The sequence below is a fragment of the Lissotriton vulgaris genome, chromosome 7 (assembly GCF_964263255.1).
Source record: "Lissotriton vulgaris chromosome 7, aLisVul1.2, whole genome shotgun sequence".
NCBI lineage: Eukaryota > Metazoa > Chordata > Amphibia > Caudata > Salamandridae > Lissotriton > Lissotriton vulgaris.
The window spans coordinates 1,724,165,584-1,724,181,354 of record NC_141695.1 but is presented as its reverse complement, the minus strand read 5'-3'; the positions used below and the strand labels follow the sequence as shown (position 1 = coordinate 1,724,181,354).

At 42.6% G+C, this 15,771-nt stretch overlaps 1 protein-coding gene across 9 annotated transcripts in view; it reads left to right on the top strand.

The window, feature by feature from the left end:
* Positions 1–729: 729 nt before the first annotated feature.
* Positions 730–15,771, top strand: part of PEX5 (peroxisomal biogenesis factor 5) — a 116,776-nt gene continuing 101,734 nt past the window's right edge. For 3 of the 9 annotated variants that reach the window (XM_086932952.1, XM_086932949.1, XM_086932945.1), the window contains exon 1: positions 730–809. The gene's annotated coding sequence lies outside the window, so the exon portion shown is untranslated. Of the gene's footprint in view, positions 824–939; positions 1,064–15,771 lie in introns of those variants that run through there. The other 6 variants (XM_086932951.1, XM_086932948.1, XM_086932944.1 and 3 more) reach the window with 3 other exon arrangements.

The window sequence follows — 15,771 nt, the reverse complement described above, 5'->3', positions numbered from 1 at the left end:
CGACAGACAGCTGCAGGAGAGGACACAAAACATTTGCAGGAGGTGTGAGATGGAGACTGAAAACGTATCAAGCTGCTTTAAATTAACGTGTTTACAAGAAATCAAATACAATAGCAGCTGGCAACTGCTGAAGTTAGTAATACATAAGCAAAGAAAGAGCTGTGAAACAGAAAAGGGACAAGTATTTCCTGCATTTTCTTCGGATATAAATGTCAGCCATCTTGAAGTTGTGCCCCCTCCTTCCCCGCAATCTCCTAACTTGAGCTCGGCAGAAATAGTCGCTGATCCTCGTCCCCTTCAACACTTAAGAGGAACACCAGCAAAATTCATATACATATAGATTTCACTATCTAATATAATCTGTATCATTGGCGTTCCAAATAAAATGTTTTATTAAAAAAATGTGAAAAGACGCGTCACCCTTTTACCTCGAAGCATTGTTGGACTTTCGATATCAAATTAATGTTAGTATAATTCCAGCAACGACAAGCCTGCCCCCTGATTAACTTAGCTGTAAACCAGATTTAAATATGACATTATACGGCCCTCTACATAACGTAATTAGGTCAGTATCATTTGCCATCCTCGCACTTCCGGGTAGGTTAATGAACATAGAAGAAGAACCCTCACGATTCGCCCAGTGGACCAAAGAAATAGGCATGTCCGCGCTGCCACTTTTAGTAGCACTCGTTATCGTTATTTTTGTTTCGGCCTTCTTTTCGGGATCGGGTTGAGCTTGTTTTCACATCCCTAACTGGCAGTGCAGCAGCAGGGCTGCAGTGCCGACCCAGGGAGGATATACAGCCGAAGTAGGTATGGATTAGTCCCCTTCACCCTGATACTCTCGGCAGGAGGCGACAAAGCTTCGCGTATCCACACTCGTTGCCTTTACTGTACATTAAAACCCAGGGCAGAGAGGGCAAACCCCCAAACAGGCCCAGAGGGTCGTTTCGAAGAGGGTTCCAAAGTGCACATTACAACACACTGTGTGTGCCTGTCAGAGAGACGTGTCACTCTGGACTTGGATCTCATACCACCCTGCGCAAGCCGAAAGAGTACAACGGTATCGTTTTTTTTGTTTTGCATTTGTATGTATTCGTAAATGCAGATTTTCCACAGTTTTAATGGGTTAGAAGATCATGATTTTATTAAAGGCATGGAGGCTAATATTATGCATATCACCTTTATTAAGGAGCAGTAAAGGTGATATGGCCTTGCCAACACATTTGTTAGTGTCAGCATGTCACCAGGCAAGCTCACTCTAAAGTGCCTGTAGGTGCATGTGACCACCGGCCCTTTAAATCACAGAGCGCAACCTTTGAGATTTATTGGCGTCAGTGATGCCTCTCTCCCGTGGCGTGTACTAATTGAAATTACAGAATGTGCTGGGACTGGTGCCTTAAGATGTGAACGTGGAAATGTAAAGGGCAGCATAGACCAATTCCTGCAGAGGTATCACTGTCTGGCCTCAGGTTTTCTGCTGCGACGTTGCCCTTTGACACAACGTTGAAGCAGTGAGGTCACAGCCTGCCTTCAAGTTCCTTCATGGAGGGCTTCCTGACTTCACTTCTCCCCAGTTATACCACAGAATGATTTCTTGTTTATATAGGGATGCCACAGTCCGACGTCAGGTCTCTGGGTGAGGTTACAGTTTGACAGTTGGTCTCTGGGTGGTGTCACGTTGTGACAGTACTCCAGAGATGTCAGCTGTCTGGAGTGATGTCACTGTCTGACATAAAGTTGCTGGAGTGATACCCACCGTCTGACGTTAAGAAAGCATACATTGAACATGCTTATTGGTTAAGGCATGTTAAGCAGCGGTATTGTGTGATATATTATCCAATATGATGTGGAAAATAAACGTGGGCTTCTAAGTGATTTTAACCCCAAATTAGGAGTCATTGAGCAGTTATCCAAAGAATTAAACAGCAAGTATATGAAAACATGAGTTTTAAGACAATTTGGAGTTAATATCGTAGTAAAGTATAATTTCTTAATAATAAAGGGAGGGCTAAAGGTTTGATTTAGATTTTGGTAGAAATGGTAATCCATCGCCACAGAGTACTGTCTCCACCAAACTGTAGGTCCGCCCGCCTCAGAGTTGTCGACGACTGACACTGCTCCGTCTCTGTCCCTGACACACACCGCCCACAAGAGTAATAACTGTCTGAGGTTTTGCCATTAGTGTTCCCGCCCTATATAGAATGGACGGGCAAATGGCAACTATTCACTGTCCGTCACTGACAGGGAAAGCCTGGTGGTAAGAGACAGTGAAAACTGAAAAATGACCCTCTGCGTCATGGAAGAAAACTCTCATCGTTTGAGGGTAATTTTTTATTTATAAAAAAAAAAATCTCCCTTTGGGATTTTGATTTTGACAATAACAAAAAATTTGGAAATTTGCTAGATGTCTCCATTATATTTACAGGAACGTTGGTCAGACTATTAAAGCATTTACAGGAATTACTGTGATGGCGGTCCGTGTAAATTCAAGAGATATCCACTGGGCCAGCGCATATCTAAAACTTTGGTGGGCAGGTGCTTCCTCAGAACGATGAAGTACTTTAATCCAGCAACCTGGGGGAGTAAATTCTCTTCTGCCAAACTCTAAATAAGGCCTTTAATGTGATGCCTGGAGGAGCCAAGTGGTATTAACTGATAGGAGTAGATTGCAAAACATTAATTTGTAATTGTGATTAATTGATTGACTGATAATGTATTTCTTTATTGTACATAGTTTGAAAACTATAAGAGAGAGCAGAATAGTTGAAATTCCACATGGAATAGAAATGGCATACAACTGCACCAGAAGGTTTTTTTGTCATGTGTTTAATTTAATGAAGCTCTCAATTTGGATGCAGTGGCAAACCATCAAGAGGGGAACCTTTTTTTTTGGAAAAAAAGAAATGAAGGAATTTTACTTGAAGAGAGAGAACACATATTAAGAGCTGTAAAATACAAAATACACTATACACAATTGTAGTTTAGTTACCAAGTTTTTTAAGTTAGAAATAAGAAGTGTCGTTGGACATGCTGCAAAAGGCAAGTTCACATTTGTTTGGTGTGTGGTGAGAGTGAGGCACTGATGATTGTCACATGTGAATTCAGAAATGAGGTAATTCATTTGGGACAGCGGACACCCCCATCAACCCAATAATTAAACTTTGGTAAGGTCAAAAAACAGTTGTGTTATGTTATATTAGACTTGTAGAGCGCATTAATCACCCTTGAGGGGATCCAGGTGCTTGAGCAGGTGAATGATCCCCGTGGAGTTATTGGAAGATCCAGGTCTTCAGCTTGTTGCGGAGCTCAAGAAGTGAGGATGGGGCCCTGATGTCCTGGCGGAGGTTGTTCCATGTTTTGGGTGCGATGTAGGAGAAGGAGCACCTAATGGTTGTTTTTGTGAATGCTGGGGGTGTATGCAAGTGAAAGTGAGGTAGAGCATAGGTGTCTGGTTGGTTGGTAAAAGTGTATGAGGTTGTTAAGGTATGTTCGTCCAATGTTGTGTAGGACTTTGTACGTGTGAATGAGTATTTTGAATTGTCTGCATTTGTGAACGGGGAGCCAGTGGTGCTCCTTGAGGTGCGGTGCAATGTTGGTGTGGCGTGTAAGGTCCAGTATGAGTCTTGCAGCAGCGTTCCGGATGCATTGTAGGTGTTGCTTGGATATTCCGGCATAGAGTGCGTTGCCGTTGTCAAGCCTGCTTGTGATGAGTGCTTGAGTGATGGCATGCTTTATTTGAGCAAGTGGTTTCCGGTGCTTGGCACTGGGACTTAAATGTCGGCAACGGCTCTAATGACAGGCCACAACATGGTGGCACTGTCTGTCTAATTTTGGTATGAACACAGCAACAGTGTTTAATAAGTCAATATACATTACAAAATAAATAATACCTGCCCTCTCACCATTATTGAAGCATTGGGTGGCTTTGCATTGTCTTGTCACACTCTTAAGTGTGCAGTAGTTAGTAGTTTTGTTGTCACAGGCAGCTCTGACAGATGCAATGGGCGGTGCAGGCTGCAGTGGCCTAAGAAGGGCCCTGGCAATTTTTTTTTTTTTTTTACAAATAAAGGACTAGTGGCGGGCTTTCTGGTGTTCTGTGGTAGCCACTTGAAGACGTGTAGCATGAATGGGATGTGGAAGCATGAGGTGCTCAGTGCGTTGACTTGTGCAGTGATGCAGAGTTTGCCATCTAGGATGATTCCCAGATTTTTATTGTGGTCTGTGGATATTGGCGTTGGTCGTAGCAGTGACGGCCACCAGGTGGAGTAACAGGGGGAGGTCTTGTTACTGAAGATCACAACTTCCATCTTGTTAGAATTGGGCTTCGTACAGTTTGTTCCCATCCAGTCTGCAACCATGGTCATGCAATTGTTTAAGTTGGTTGTGGAGGTGGTAGTTTTGTCCGTAAGGGAGAGGATGAGTTGGGTGTTGTCATCATATGAGATGGTGAATGTGCAGTGAGATCGGATGATGTTGGCTAGTGTTTCAGAGATAATCTCTGTTCATCCCTGTACTCCCCGGAAATGTGCTTGCTTACTTTAAACAGTACCAACAACTGTAAAGTAAAGAACACAACACAATACAATTCCCAAACCACTTTAGAAAAACTGAGAACAATGTAATAAACATAAAGGCACTAGGCTCATCAAATTAGGTTAAGGGTAACCAGAGCTATGTATAGTTAAATATTGAAGACAAAAAGGACCTAGACAATAGTTAGGCTCTATGGAAAATCAGTTTGCAGCAGACCGGGATCTAGACACAATTTCAGGCTAACCTCAATAGAATGGAGGTTAGATAGATACCACAATGAGGTATCACAGTCAAAGGTTTTACTTTTGGATTCGGGCTCCAACTTCTGGGAACATTTATTCAGGTCAGCCTTGCAGCCCCTAGCTCATTAGAACAGGCTTCTGGAAACCAGATCTCTCTCCAGACCTTCCTTTAGCAGGGTATAGTCCTATTTAGTCAACAGGACCCTCTTGGAGTCAAGAGTCCTTCTGATTTTTGTGACCGTGAAGCAAGTAAACAGGAGTCTAACCACTTGACCCTTAAAGAGCATTTCCATTACCAGGAGTTCTTGTGTGAATTGTCTGCTTGCAGGAGCCAAGAATCATAAGTCAGGGTTCTTATTTCAACAGGGCCTTCTTCTTTAGATGTAGGCTTCCTAGGACCAGAAAAGTTTTTAGGAGGTAGAGGTGCCAGATGTATCATATGTATTAGCCAGGGATTGGTAGAATTTTACCATCCAGTCCTAATCATTTCCTCGCAGTCCCTCCACCTCATTTTGCAGCACTTTCTCTTTGCCTTACTGTAAAATTACCTAGGACCAAGCTTCCACCAGGCAGCATGTCTTTAGTTTCTTGGTCACTTCCATACTTGACAGGATCTAAACTAGTTTCCCGTCCTACTGTGGCTAGAGCCTAACTGTCTAGGAGGGTCCTGAAGATGAATCAAAGAAGCCCTTCTTGATATCTACAAGTCATAAGGGGTAGTTCTAAAGCTGTCTTTTACTGGTGTGCCAATTCCTTTATCCACTTACAGCTTATCCCTGCTAAATGTTTGCCAGTTAACACATCTTGGCGTTTACTTGGCTTGGGTGCAAGCCATTGTCTTCTCAGCCAGAGTCTTTAACTCCTCCAGTTGTGTATTCCAGCTCTGGAAGAGTGATATATGGCATAACTGGGTTTCCCTCCTACTGTGGCTGTCTATGAGGGTTCTGGAAAAATGAACAGTAGAAGCTGTCCCTGCCACCTCCAAGATCGAAACGGAGAGGGCTACACAGCCCTTTATTCTACCAACAATACATATACATTTGCCAATAGCTAACTCCTGCTAAGTGTTCAGCAGTTAACACCCATTGACATTTCATGGGTCCAAAGGCAATCCATTGTTCTCTGAATCAGCCCTCAGCCCCAGCCAGGGATGGATGTTCAGTTCTGGAGGTGTGGTGTATATTCCAGTTCTGGAGGTTTGATGAGTGGTGGAACTGGAAGGTTGCTTTTCCCCTTAGGTTACCAAAAATCTGACTTTACAATCAAGTTCAATTTTAACAAGCATTTACAATGCAACGGTTTCGACTTTGGAAAAGTTAGAGCTATTGGCATTGTAAATGACAAAATGTGTATTTAGGTGTTGGTTCTGAGTGCCTCGCAGTGCTCCGGCCAGGTAGAAACCTAAAAAAACCTCTGTCCTTGTGCTGTGAAGAGAGGGGTGATTGATTGTGTGAGAACTCGTCCCTCATTTGTAGCACGTTAAACATCTCTGCCTTTTAACACCGAGCTAAACCTTTCTCCACAAAGGAAGGGGTGTTGGCCCCCCACCTCTCTGGGGGGCTTTGAGCAAGTGTTTCTCAGCTGGTCTGTCCCGGTTCTAAATGTACCGCGCCTTCCAAAGCGCGGGGAGGCAGTTTCAAGAAATGAGCTTGGAACTTTCAAAACTGCAGTGCCTCTAAAAAATAAAGCGGCAGCACGAACAACAAGAGCAGGGTTTACCAGAAACCTGCGCTAAGAGCCGGGGATGGGAGGCAGAGATGGAGGGAATGGCTCGCGGACTGCCTTGGCATGTATTGTAGGAGGAAACGCTTGTTTGTGTCATGGGTCAGGAGGCTTATTGTGCAACTCGATCCACCTGCGTGCGGGTTGCGTCCTCTTCCTGCCAACAACAAGTGAACTTTTTGGAGGGAAAATCAAGCGAGAGGCCGAGTGACGTATGCTATAGGCACCGGGCTTCTATAGAGAAGAAAGTCGAACAACATAAAAGATTAATCGGTCAAATAAACAGGAGTGTACTACTACGAACTCAAACGCGTTCGTTTTAGTACTACTGCATTTTCGCCTCTGGTACACCTAGCTTTCTCGGTACATTTCTGCTTCCCTTCCAGCATTACTGCAGCATCGCGCAGCTGGAAATATTAAGGTCTCGCAACCACTTGGGTACCACGCATCCTCCTGATGGCAGTCTCCGCTCTTTGCTGCTCGTCAGTGTGTGTGAGTTCTCGGGAGTTGTGAACACGCTCGAGGTCGCTCTATGCATGGATGTGCAAAGCCTGGATCTGTAGTAGCAGACAGTCAAATATGTGCACGTATGAACACATTGAAATGATTTTAAGCACATCAAGGCAGTCCTGTGTGGACATGTGAGCCGAGAGGGAACTCACTGTGGGGACCCTTCGTGTGCGCGCACAGGGTGACAGTACAGCAATGACTGCACACATACACAAAGTGGGGATACCTTGGGTGTGCGCACACAACCAGAGCTTAGGCTTGGTGCGCGCGCACACACACACAAAATAGCCTGGTGTATGCTTGCACCCATAGTAAGGTGACCATTAATACATACACACAGTGTGGTAAGATTACCGAGTTCAAATATATTGTGGACTATATGGGTATACATAATATGACGCTGTATGTGTTCACATCCGTACATTTGGGTGATTTCCCACACACAGCTGGCCCTGCATACGAACGAACATACATACGCAGTAAGGTGCCTAGCACATACATGCATGCCACAAAGTAACCGTACATATATTGTAACATAAAGTGGTTCCTGCATTCCCACATTATTTGTTGCTGCAGCACTTTTTGCACACACGAGACGGCACTGTGTACTTAGGTGCAAACCTACTGCAACTTAACCCTGTGGGCGAACGTGTCCAGCGCAGGGATTTTTGTGAATTTATGTATATGACAGATATATAGATCAGAAATGTCAGACCCAAGGACGTGTCGGCACACAGGCATGCAAGCGGTGAGGGAGGGCGCACACATGACATAAAATGACTGTGTACACAGCAAGGTGACCCTTTGCACACAGCCTTACCGCGAGTGAGGTGATCGGGCTGTGCCTTTGCGCGCACTCGAGACTCCGTGCAGACACACACGCGGTGAGCTATTAGGTCCAGAGGCACCTGGGCAGGGTCAAAGGTCGAGATGCGAACTCGTTCACTCTGCAGTGTGTTTTCCTCTCTTTGCCTCGCTGATTTATTTCATAATGGGCCACTGGGTTCTTTCTTGCGGGGCCTAAGCGGTCTGCCTTTCTCAGCAAAACCTTGTCTCCATTTGGGATTGGAAACTGGGGAGGGCAAAGCCTGTGTACCGATCCATGTGTTTGTCAGACCGGAATGGGTTTAATTAGAATAAAGTGTAACTTGGTAATAATTGACGGTGCGGGCTTGCGAGTGTACAGGTGTCCATGCACGAGGCGTGGGGACATTGCGAAAACAAAGACACGGACAGCGGGCGGGAGGGGGGCAATAACAAAGACACGGACAGCGGGCGAGAGGGGGGCGAAAACAAAGACACGGACAGCGGGAGGGGGGTGAAAAAGACACGGACAGCGGGCGGGAGGGGGCGAAAACAAAGACACGGACAGCGAGCGGGAGGGGGCGAAAACAAAGACACGGACAGCGAGCGGGAGGGGGCGAAAACAAAGACACGGCACAACTTACCTCATAAAGGAGAGAACAAACAAACAAGTCAGGTCCCGGGCCGGCAGCCAATCACAGCGCGGCCCGGGGAATGAAGTTACGGGGGTGTCCCGGCCGGCAGATTCGGGGGCGTGTTTTTCGCGCTCTCCCCTTCCCATTGGCTGGAAGGTAAAATTCCAGCCAATGGGAAGAGGAGAGGGCGGTACTTAAAAAAAGACACAGAAACGCCCCCGAATCGCGTTTTCACAGGGAAAGCGTGATTGTCAGCCACTCTCTTCCAATGGCTAGCCTCCATTTATGGAGCTAGCCAATGGAAGAAGGGGCGGATTCAAGTCCCCCATACTGTAAACAAAAGTTTTCGCCTGGGCGTAGCCCTGCTTTGCAGTGCTACGGCCAGGTCCAAACCTAAAAACTAAACCGGATATAAATGTAAAGGGTTTTTCTTGCCCCTACTTAAATGGAAGTGCAAATTAAAGATTTTAATTTCACATACACCTTGCAAACTCTAGACTGGCCTACACAGTGAAATTGGGGTATATTCAACTGTGATGGAACACTAATTTCAATATGTAGTGTGCCCTAATTTTATATAGTAGCACTCTGCCCTGTCGGCCTACACGGCACGCTGTAGGAGGCGATTTATGACTATATAGAATAAGGTTTTGATACATGCAAATGCATTTTTCCCTGGCATGTAACACTTCAATGCATGTACACTGCAGCCCAGCCAGAGAACATTGGTGCTTCTGGCAGATATCATTTTGTCATATATGGGCGTGGTACAAATAGCACCTGAAGCCCACATATGACCTATAATTTGTCAATCCAGAAGTGTTTAAGGCACTTTTGGACTTCTAGGAAAGTTGAATAGGGCAAATAAGAAGTTCCAGTTTACAGCACTTGTTTTTAGAAGAGAACCACAACCACTTTACTACTGTTTAGCGGTGTTTTAAAGTGCACAGAGTTCTAAAGCCAGCAAATCCAGACATGCAAAAAAATGGGGTTCTCAACAATATTGGGTACTTTTTTACATATGAGAAATCTACTGAATCAGGTGCTTTGGTGTCTTGACGCATGTACGCTGGTAACAGTGATGTTACAGTCTGTTATAATGATTAGGGATTGATGTTGCAGTCTGATGACAGTTTTCAGGATCGATTTCTGCCTCGGAAAAACAGGAGGTTCTTGGGCAGTGACATCATTTGACATTGGATTTCTGAAGTGATGTTACTCTTCACAGATTATTGAGGCTTAAGGCACCCCCGGAAACTATCTTTCTCTCATGGCTTTTACGAATGCCTGAGAGGCTGTGGGTCGGACTGTGAGTGAAGAGTTTGATTTACTGTATAATTGAATTTCCTTGCATCACAATGGTTGTGCTGTTATTAAAATACATTATGAATTGTTTATTGTGTTAATGGCAAGCTAGCCTGTCGTCTATTCTGGAACATCAACCGTTGTGGGGATAGAAAAAGCTATCTATAGTGTGGCAATACCAAGAGTCCTTATGGGTACCTCATTCAGGTTTGTGGGAACAGGATGGATGGATGGATGGATTGATGCAAATGTTTGGAAGCTGCGATCACTTCATAATTTACATAGGGGATTGTGTCAAATGAGTACTAGTGTGGTTCATTGTCCCTGAGAGTTAGATCGTATGTGGACAAATGAGGAGGTATATTGTCCTATAAGGTATTAGGTAATGTAACAGCTGCGCTACCCATTCAGGGGAAAGTAGCCTTTGTACTGCCTATGAGCAAGTAAGATATTTCCAGTACATAGTCACAAGGAATGAGGTTCTACTAGTTCAAGCTATTAAAATAGAGAATTCATTGTTCAAAGACAGGTCCTTGCTTGTTTAGGAGTCATTTTGTGATACATGAGCCGTACTTACAGAATGAGATCGACTTGTGCAGGGAGTAGTATAATAGACCTATCCAAATTTTCTAGAAATTATTTCCAAATTTGCTTTGCAAGAATTCTTGAGCTCATGGACGTAAGATGGGGTACTTGCTGGATGCAGTAGCAGAAGTTATTGAAAGACATTTGGTATTAGAAAAGGAACCAATACAGAAAGAGGGTGATTGCTTTTCAGCTTTTAATGGCTAGTAAATGTAGAAATTGATTATTAAGGCTGTTGGAAGATGATGGGGGAAGGCGAGAGTCTTTCCTGAGGATAGGAGGCCAAAGAAGAAGCAAATATATTCTTAGATTGAGGTATCTGGCACATTTGGGGTTACTTTGTGCAATCATGAAAACACATTTTCAAATTGCGGTTTATCTGGTTTTGAGATGATTGTAGTATTTAATCCGGAGCAGAGTTCACTTTTGTTGAAGCGTTGAGTAGGACGATCGTGTGTATCGGGATTGCGTTCATCAGAGACAACTTAGGTGAATAAGCGTAAGAATTTAAATACCACTGTGAGTAAAGCCCACAGTTTTTTGAAAGATGACAGAGGGGAAGACCAATTGCAAAAGGTCTAATGGAGGAAGGCTTTATGTGACCTACTCACAAATTGCATTTTGTATTATATGAAGTAGTACCTACATCAGTACTACTCGCATACCACAGAATTCTGTTCACTAACCTACAGGTGAAGACCTCATCCTTTCCTGTCTTTTCAATGTGGAGACACTTTGGCGGAGATCTATACACGCCTATGTTTTAGTAGTAAATGTGGAAGTGAAAGATAAAGTAGCTGGAAAATGAAGCTCCCTTACTAAACGTGAAAGGTTTAGGGAAACGTAAGGAAGGTTTTTAGGGAGGGAGAGGCTACTGCAAAGTCCCACGCTCAAAAGATTAAGCCCATTGCCCCTCACAAACTACACTTTTAAAATTACTACAGCCCTAAAGGCGACAAAACAGTACTAAATGTACTTCACCCTAGCCTTGGAGAATGTCAAGCACTACACATTGTTACTGATAGTTACTGCAACACGCTCCCATAGAAAAAAAACAGTTAGCAACTTAAAATAACACTCTGAAGGAAATACTGTTCAGTAAGAATATTTCAAGTTTTATAATGCACAAAATATGTGTGTCTGTGTGTCTACATACTGTACATATATATGTACAGTATCATAATAAATTACTATTGATATTTTAAAATGTACTGCTAAACTTCATTCAAAAATAAAATTTAATCAAACTCTTAAACTTTACACATAACAGCAAAATGTCATAAAAAGTTTAAAGTTACTGTCGGTCGGATTTCTTTGAAATTAATCTTTTATATTTGTACATGAAATATATAATTATCTAATGCACCTTTAAAGTAATGAGCTAATATGCTGTAGCATTTTATTTTAATATTCTAGGTTTATAATACATTTTAATTATTTTGTAGTTATAATCTATATGAAAATTCTTGTAATTTTTTTAAAACAATACTTAAGACTTTGATATTTTTCTCTATGATTTGCCGGAGGTTCTAAAATGTAACTGAACAATACATTAATGTTGGTTGCTGTACATTCAAATTCACACGTGTACACTGACCCAGAGCTATTGCAGTAGAAATGAAGTTATTATGCTGTGTTAGTGTTTTCGTAGCTTAGCTTTAACTAAGCATCAGTTAGACTTCGCCAGGGTCTCTAGGCGCTGGGGGCGTTGGGAAGATTACGCAAGCTATTGCCCAGAGTCACATGGTGCTGGGCTAATCTGCCGCCGGCGACCGAACCGTGATCCCCAGATTCCGGAGTCAGTCGGCCTGGCCGCGGCGCCACACCTCACCCCAATCCCTTGTTTTTGGGTTGAGCCAAAGACGATTTTTTTACTCTTTCCTGAGCTTGTAAGGATGCTGTCCGATTTTTCACTGATTTGCTGCACATATGAGACTTGGTCTGTTTCTGTTTTTTTTCTATAATGTTATACCATTCCTATTACTGCGATCCTTCATGGCTAATGATTTCTGTGCATTTTACTGAGATTGCTGCTGCGTTTGATTTTTTTTTCTTAATTTCTGTATTGCGCTTTAACTTGTAATAAACCAACACTTTTTTCCTAAAATAATAATCTCAAACTCCCTTTTTGAGTCAGTCTTTTTCTTATTGAAAGTATTTTGAAATCCTGTTTTGAATCTTGTCCCTGGGGACACATAAACTCATAGAATGTGTGGTTAACATAGTCCTTAATCCAGCCAATTTTGAGCGCAGCAGTGTCATGCAAAATGTCTAGGAGTACAGCGCACCCCAAAGACATGGCAGTGATAATCATCCCCTGCTCATCTGGCAGGAGATTCTGGAGTCAAAGATATAAAACTGAGGCCGACTGAGTCCCTGCGATACCCCAATTGTTTCCAGAGGAATAGCCTGGAACACTGACTTGACTTAAGGCTCGCTTTTTGTATTTCGACACGAGAGGTCACATTGGACCTAGTCTACATTGCACCCATTACACCTGTGGAGTGTGATCATTTTCAAGTCTTCTTTTAATTCCTAAGGAAAGATATTCACCTACTGAGCCCTGACGAAGTTCTCACCATAAGAACGAAACGCGTTGGCTGGCTAAATAATAACCTATTCTGTGAGAATGAACTGATTGAAAATAAAGATTCATTTGAAAAACTAAAATACTGGCTTCCTGGACTTCATCACCTGACGCACGCCCAACCCCTCCATCATCACCCACGTGTTTGAAAAGTTACTAGTAAAAACTATAAATGCATACATCCCTATTGTAGGAGGCTCCACCACGGGTTGGAGAGATGCAAGTTTACACTTGAATGTAAACCTACACTCAGAAATGGAGAACAGCATACAAACATAGATTTACACCTAGGTGCAGTAGTAGATTTACAAGTGAGTAAATCTACAGTGTAACATTACGTTTGTGAATCAGACCTAATGTCTTTAAGAGTTAAAATTATAGTAAAGATGTTGAGACTAATTTCGGTAGAGCGGCGTATGACCATGTCAAAGATAAGGATGTACAGTTTACAATCCGGGTTTGGAAACTTGTAACTAAAAATTTCTTTTAGAAATGATTATTGCAATTCTTTGCATTGCAGAAGAAGTTATAGAAGCTCTCAAACCACACTTGTGTGTCCAAAGAGAGAAACGGAATTTCAGTTTGATACCACCAGACCTGGATTGTGTTTGTCAGCTATCATGTGTTCAGTTGTTTTTAGAGCATCTTTTTTTCAGTGATGTATTTGCCAGCTTCATGAAGTATTATTTTATGATAAAAGTTTCTGTTTTGTTGGTAGTATCCAGTATGCTACAAAAGAGACAGAACGTGTGAAGGTAGGAAAATTACTGGTGCGGAAAGCTCATCCAGGCATGTGGATCACAGAATACATTTGGACAGGGTTCAACAATCAAGGATCTTTTTATTTGAACATTACATACAAGTATATCATTGTATTGTGCGCGTCACGAAACAGTACATAACAGCAGCACGAGCAATAGATATTCTAGGTGTTTTACTATGAGCATTACATAGAAACATAGAGCATTACTTTCATAGTTTTGTGGATCACAACTCTTATTACATAACAGCTGCTTGTAAAACAGATATTCAAGGCTTTTTCCTAGGAGCATTTCATATATATATATTTTTTTTTTAATCCTCATATTGCGAAAATTCTATGTATATGGAAAATTTGGTTTCTACCTCTGAAACTTTTTTGTACCGTCACTGCCCATTTCTCTCTTGTCATGGGAGTTTTCCCTTTCCAAGAGAGAAATGGGCAGTGACGGTACAAAAAAGTTTCAGAGGTAGAAACCAAATTTTCCATATACATAGAATTTTCGCAATATGAGGATTAAAAAAAAAAAAATATATGAAATGCTCCTAGGAAAAAGCCTTGAATATCTGTATTCATTTCATATTAGTGTAGTCTATTATTATCATAGGTAATGTATTCAACATGTGACATATTAGTGTTTACGAAAGTAAGTCAGGGACGTTGGGAATGATTAAAGTACATTGTGTGATTCTTGAAAAAGTAAAAGTGGAAAAGCCTCAGGCCTAGAAAAATACATTTACGAACCCGCTAGTACGGCCTACCAAACCTTTAAAGTCATTAAGGAACACTTTTGAGTGTTCGAGTTGAAGCTAATGGAGCAAATGGCAGTGTTTTGGCCTGCAGGCCCAATCATACCGTGCAGCCCAATAGGAAGAGGCCTTTGCTGTTTGCCCTTCAGTGTCCACGCCTGGTGCAGACCATTTGATAAGATGCATCTCTCCCATCTGAGATTAGGTGTCAGCAGTCCATGTGTCACCTGTGGCTCAAGGGGACCTGGCAGTTATGCAAGAAAGCAGAGAATAGGAAAGGTGGCTTCTCCCACTCAGATATCGAGCAGTACAAACAGTGATGTCAGGCTTGAAATTGAAAGACCCTTTCTCTGAGTGAGGATGGGCTGGTGTTAGTGTTAGAGGAACCTCCTCAATCCGAGATTGTGTCCCAGCAGGAGTATGTAAATATACCAATGACAAAAGAAGGCTGGACCACAGCCCTTTGTAAAAAGTAGTTGTGTATTTCCAAATGTTTTTTAATTACAAGAGGCAGGCCTATTGAAGATATTTTGCTGGGAATTATTGCTTCTACCCTCAGTAATTGTCAGTCGTAATGAACACCAAAATAGTTGCCTACAAAAGTAATCTGTGAGATTATATGTGTTGGAGATGGCCCTGTTTGCAGGGTTATCCCTAAACTTTTTGCTTCTTCCTCCTATTTTTTTCCTGACCTGCTGTTGTTGGTTTTAGGAATATGGGCGCTTTACCACTGCTGATCAGTGCTAAAGTGCATATGCTCTCTGTGTAAATTGTGTTATGGATTGGTGTTTCCATGATTGGCGTATTTGATTTACTTGTCAGTCCCTAGTAAAGGGCACTGAGTGTGCCAGGGCCTGTAAATCAAATGCTACTAGTGGGCCTGAAGCACTGATTGTGCCACCCAAATTAGTAGCCCTGAAAAGGTAACTCAGACCTGCCACTGCAGGGTCTGCGTGCAATTTATAATTGCCATGTTGACTTGGAGAGTGTGCCCACTCGCCAGGCCCTAACCTTCCCTTTTCTTACATGTCAGTCACCCCTAAGGTAGGCCCAAGGTACCCCTGTGGGCAGGGTGCAGTGTATGTGAAAGATAGGACACACCCTGGTGTGTGTGGCATGACCTGATAGTGAACTACTGCCAATTTCGTTTTTCACTATTTAAAGGCTATCTGGTCCATAGGAAAGCATGGGAGTTAATTCATAACATCTTATAAATATAACTTCCCTTTGGGACCAGATAGGAAAATACTGTTTAGTATGCCTGAACTCAGAATCTAAAGATGCATCTTGTATTAAAGGTGATATTTACATTCTGTGTTTGAAAATACCACATTTA